This window comes from Euphorbia lathyris, chromosome 1 (genome assembly GCF_963576675.1).
Source record: "Euphorbia lathyris chromosome 1, ddEupLath1.1, whole genome shotgun sequence".
NCBI lineage: Eukaryota > Viridiplantae > Streptophyta > Magnoliopsida > Malpighiales > Euphorbiaceae > Euphorbia > Euphorbia lathyris.
This window is the reverse complement of record NC_088910.1, coordinates 30,941,202-30,947,590: the sequence shown is the minus strand read 5'-3', so window position 1 is coordinate 30,947,590 and position 6,389 is coordinate 30,941,202.

Here is a 6,389-nt window from a genome sequence, read left to right as displayed (position 1 = left end):
CTTTATTACTCCAGGTGATTTTTTTGTTTCCATTTTATGCGGACTGAGTTGTTCAATTTTTATTAATTTTGTCTATGCAAAGATTTATTTTCCATCTTCTTCCCTTTTCTCAAACCCCACGAATTGGCGTTCTTGAGTTTTGTCAGGGCTTTCTATTTTTGTCTTACACCCCTTTCATCTGCTAATTACTTAGGTAATATGTTAGATTAATTTGGTATCATTGAATTCAACTCTTGAGAGCTCTAATCGAATACGGAAAGACGAGATAAAGCAAATGTTGGAATTTAAATGCTGCTTTATTCAACAGAGAAAAAAAAAGCCCAAAAGAAAAAAAACAGCAATGGCATTTAAAAATGATAAATATGAAGAATCAATAGACAACGGAAATAACCTCTTCGCTTTACCTTTCAATCTCCCTTTCTTCCTTCTTTTTCCGGTCGTTCCTCGGTAACCAAGCAATGGAAAGGCAAAAGGAGCAGGTAGAGAGACAAAAGATGAGTGCTGGTGCAGACAACAAGAGAAATAGTAGTGAGAGAGAAGATGTAGAGAGAGAGAGAGATTGAAGGGAGAAGATGGGGGTATTTTAGTAAATTTATAAAAAATTAAGGTTATATTAGTCATCCCATAAAGAGTGGGTCCCATTTTTTTAATTCTATAATGAAAAATGCTGACGTGGCATAGTTGACCAGCGTTGACCGGTCATAAAAACCGGCTGTACACTTTATTGAGAGGTCACCTGAAGTTCGTACGGTTTAATGTGACAAAATTTTGATTGTACACCAAAGTGTGATTTGGGGTAAATGTTATACACCACGTATGTAATTTACCCTGGTGGAGGGAGAGTTAAGAAGTTTATAGGTGGGAATTGTGGAGGAGTGGTTACAATTGAACGCTATAAAACTTTGTCTCCTCATTTGCAAGGATAACCAACAAAATTAAAAATCAAGCTAAAATTCTACACAATTATAATTATAATTTTGATTTCTAGCACTTTTCCTTTACTTATTCCTTTTCCTTTTTTCGGTCTTATAATTTCACAGTTTTCTTGTAATTTATTTATTTTTCTTTAGCTTAGCTTTTGATAATCTGAACATTAAGAAATTATTCTGTCCCTTTTATTCCTAATAATCATTTGATTTTCAAATTCAACACATTTCAAAATTCGTGGGTATTATAAACCGTTGACACACTCATAATTCCAATTCCACTACAAAAAAGGGTCATAACAGGGATAAACTCTCAATGTTAATGACTAAGAGGAATTTTATTTTTAACGTCTAATATAGTACATTTTATCCTTAACGTTGGCAACAAATAACAAATTTACATGTAACATTGGTAAATTTGGTAAATAATAATTTATCAAACTGTTTTTTTTAATCATTACTCTTATTATTTACATTTTACATATACACCATTTTTTTCACTCATCGCTAACTAATCACATATATAAGCCATACTACTTAGGCCCTATAAAGGGAAGGAGTACACCGTTGGTAAAAGGATTCTGGAATCTCTCACACACACACTAAGAATTCTTACTCTATATTTGCTCTATCTCATTATTGGAACACTAACTTGATAATCCCGGTGCAGGAGGTGAGCCAACGAAAATAGCCAACCCGAAAATTGTCATATCCTTATTATTTAGTGTGGTGAGCATGGAGTAACAAACGACTTCCATCATAATTTCTTGAAATCATTTTTACCACTAAAACCATCTTTCATACCATGGCGGACAAACAATCAGCTCCTACATCGGTCAATGAAATGTTGAACCCTTTGATCGCGACGTCTAGCTCACCTGCAGTGGAGGTCTAACTCAGGCCCGTGGGGCAGCCACAGAATCTGGTTCCTTTACTAACAGAGGTTGAATCCAATGAGGAAGACGTCGAGCCCTCCAGGAAGCTCTTTAACATGATCAGGAGTTTTTGGATAACTCAAGTCCTCCATATGGCGACCTAAATAAAAATCACTGACCAACAACAAGCCTTTCAGAAAGAGAACAAGAAGGTTTAGGAGTTCCTAAAGCAATCGCACAACAATAGCCTTCCGCATCAACTTCTCTGGCATCAGTCGTGGCAACTCCAGTATCGGTTTCCAAAGCAAACCCTATCGTAATACAGACCATCCATTGCCTCTTGATAATCCCACAACCCACCATTCAGGCCCACCAGCCACAGTCAGCCATCATCTCAGTCCCGACTATCCTTGACCTGCTAAATGTTGAGGAACTTCTAGAATCCAAGATCCATAGGGTCCTTGACAAAAGGGTCCTTGGCGGAGTGATGGGGGAATATCACATCAACCAAAACCCTATCGTCCATCGAATCATTGGCACCCCGATTTCCCAGGGACTGGAACACCCCCAAATTGGCATAGTGTTTCGACACAGATGACCCTAACGACTACATTAGCTCTCTCATGAGTACTAAAAACATATACTCGAAGAATAGGGACATCATGTGCAATTTTTTTTTCACAACCTTGTCCAAGAGCGCACATGAATGCATAAAGGCCTAGCCCCAAATCCATCGATTCCTTCGACCTTCTCAAAGATCTATTTTTATCCCACTTTGGGGCCGCTGCTAAGGTTAGGAGAATCAAATCAGACATGAACTACCTACGACAAAGGCAAATTAAACCCCTAAAAAATTACTTGTTTTATTTTCATCATCTATCCTCCCAAGTCAAGTGCCTCAATTTGAAGGTAGCTCATGAGCTCTGGCAAAAGGGATATCCCGTGAACCCCTGAGCCAGAAGTGCTTCTGTAAGCTTCCGCACTCTTTTGAAGAGCTAATAACCATAAACTTATGTGCACAATGATGACAACGACCATTTGGAGGGCTATGAACAGTCCGAAATAGATAAAGGCAAGGGTGATGGAAAAAGGGAAGAAAAAGCTAATTAGACAGCCGACTCAAGGGACATCTCCAGGCCTAGAAGAGCAGACGATCCCTTTCTTTACTATCCAAGATGAGATGAAGAGCGGAGGGACCTTAGGGACGCAGAAAAAATTGGATGCTCCGCGGGCCATGAAGTACACTATTCTGATAAGGCACCATTGCCCTCACCTTGTAAAACCACACTCCTGAACAACTCGTCCTCTCAAACAGATCCCACAAGCCTCAAACGAATAAAGAGCAATACTGAAAATATCACAAATCCGCAAGGCACTCTATAAAGAACTACAAACACTTACAGAAGGAGATTGGCAAGCTCGTCGAGCAAGGAGCCCCACCTAGAGCTATCCGCCAAGCAAACAACCACTAAAGACCACGTGAGCCCCAATAGAGGCAGAAAGATGTCAAAAGGCCCTGCTATTAAGGTGGAATTCAGATAATTAGGGAAGGAGCACCATCATACTCTATGAAAATCTCATCGAGAAAAAGAAGAATAGGGGCCACATGAGTCACTAGTCGTCCAACCTCCCATTTGCACCTCGTATTTTGAAGCTCTAGTGGTCACATTGGCCATCGTGGAATTCAACATCCACAAAATTTTGGTGGACACAAGCAACTCTGTCAACCTCCTAACCTGGAAGGCATTGGAGGTAATGAAGTACAATAAAAACAAGCTTCAGGAACACACTTTCCCTATGGTAGCACTGTCTGACATCAAAGTACTAGTCCTTGACCTCATCTCTTTGCCCATCATCTTTACGAAGGGAAACAAAGAAGTCAAGATCTAGGATGTCTGGGTGGTGATGGACATCCTGCTCGCGTATAACGCAATTCTAGATAGACCCCTCATCTTAGTTTCAATGCCCACCATCAACATCTCCGCCCTTACTCTCAGTCTTCCTGGCTCACGGAGCTAGGGACTATTGTACCTGCGGGTATCTAGCAATACTGACCCTAATGGGACTACTTGTACCATGTATAATAGGGTATGTGATGGATATGGGATCAAAACTATTACCCGTGCTGGGTATAGAAATACCCCTAAGGTACCCAGTATCCATTATCCATCATAAATCTTTTATATATTAAAAAATACTATTGTTTTTATATGTAAGATGTGAGATTTAAACCCCAACATTTTGTTCTTCAACCATTGAGTGATAGCATTAAGCTACTTTATTCTTATTGATCAATGTTCAATTTGTTCAATTTTTAGATGGATGATTTATTAAATTTATACTTTGTTAAATTTGTAACTTTTTGTTTTATGTATTTATTCTTGATGGGTAAGGGTATCCACGAATTAAATGGGACGTGTATGTGATGCAAAAAATATACTTGTTAGAGTTATGGGACGGGTACAAGTAATTAAAAAATAAACAAAGGGTTGGGATTGGCACTACCCGCGGGTACCCTATCGGTTGCCATCCCTACGGGGCCCTCTGGTCATCATCTATGACTGTCTATCACACCCCGGAGGATATGTGCGGATACAACCCGTAACCTATTGAGCCAGTTGTTGATTTCTCACTTGTAAAGGGCCACATAATCAATACGAGAGTCAACTCTATCTAAAAATAAGGAAGCCTTCGTCTGGACAACGACGAACATCACTAGAGTGTCTCCCGAGCATGCCACACATCACTTGGACATTGACTCTTCACACACGTCGATCAAGCAAAAGAATCGGTTGCACTCCCAGGACAAATAAGAGGCCATCAAGGCTGAGATTAACAAGCTCTTAGCTGTTAAGCTTATTTGAGAGGTGCACTACCCCGATTGGCTCTTTAATGTAGTACTTGTAAAGAAGAGAAATGAGAACTATATAATGTGTGTAGATTTTACAAATGTTAATAAAGCATGCTAGAAAGATTGTTACCCTCTGCCTAACCTCGACCAGCTCATCGACCAGACAACTGGTCACAAAATTTTGTCTCAAATTGATGTAATAGCCAATTTTCAAAAATCCCTATGGACCCAAGTGATGCAGAGAAAACTTCATTTATCACACACGAAGGCACCTACTCCTACAATGACATGCCCTTCGGGATGAAAGACATCAGAGCAACATACCAGCGGAGCATGGACAAGATGTTTTTTGACCTCATTGGCAAAATAGTCCAGGCATAAATTGACGACATTATAGTACTCAGTGCGAATGAAGAGGACCATTCTCGTGACCTCACCCAAGTCTTCGATATTTTACACAAATACAACTTAAAACCGAACTAGAGAGGCGCTTCTTCAGTATCCGATCGGGAAGCTCATGGGCTACATTTTATCGGAAAGAGGAATTGAACCCAATCTAGAAAAAAAAATCAACGCTATAGTAGAAATGAAGGCCCCAAAACACTATAAGAAGTCTAAATATTGAACGAGGAGCTCATATCCCTCAAAAGATTCATTTCATGCTCCACCTAGCAGTGCCTCCTTTTCTAGTGGAACCCCGAGCGCCAGTCAGATTTCAAAGCGGTTGATGTGCATAAAATGTATGCATGCTTCTAGAACAAGTGCACCCTATCGTATCAAGTAATGCAATGTACTTCAGTACAAAAATCGATCCCATAGAGATTCTATAAAAAAGCATTAGTTATTTAATAGATATTTGAAGTCAGGATTAATTAATTTAAAAGGATTTGGTTGTGATTTAGACTAAAAATGATTGTTGTTTTGGACGATTAATAAAAATGCTAGGGATTCGGGTTCACTTCCTAAATTTGAGTTAAGTGAGGTTGTTAAGTTAAACACGGTGGAAGTAATCGTGACTAAAGATGGTAATTTCTCCGAATGAAACTCAATGCAAAGACTTCGGTTCATCTCATTCTATTTCTTCACTCCTATTTAACTAACCGGGCCAATGATTAAATAAATTAATATGATAAGAAAGTTTAAGTTCAATGAGAAATCCTAGCAATAGAGTGCTAGAAACCACACCGATTTTCTATCGAGTCTAAGAATGTAATCTTCCATTAATCACTTGTTACTATGGTGAGTAAGAAACAATTAATCGAACTATAGATTTTAAGCTTTACATTCTTAGTTCTTTGGCACAAATTCTTTTGAATGTTTAACTTAATAAAGACTCTAACTTAACTTATGAATAAATGATGTTTCCAAAACTCAAAGCCCTAGCTTAACTTCACAAAACTTATGTTAGGCAACCATACATCTCCCTAAGAGAGCATGGTAGTCAATCCCCATAGGCTCCAAAAAGCCACTAACCTTATGATCCATTGAAGCGCATGATCGCACCATCTTCGTAAGCCAAGTGTTGAGGTATTTCCGCAAGTGCACGGTATACGCTTGTAGTAATAAAAGATATCGATCCCACAGGGAACGCTTTTTAACAAAAACTTATTTTGAATCAGTTAGATTTACTTTTAAGGTTTATAATATGTAAAATCGTTGAATTAGATTTGGTTTTGAAATTGCTAGAATAAGAATTAGATTAGAGTATAACAAATGTTAGAAAATACTTCTGATTTA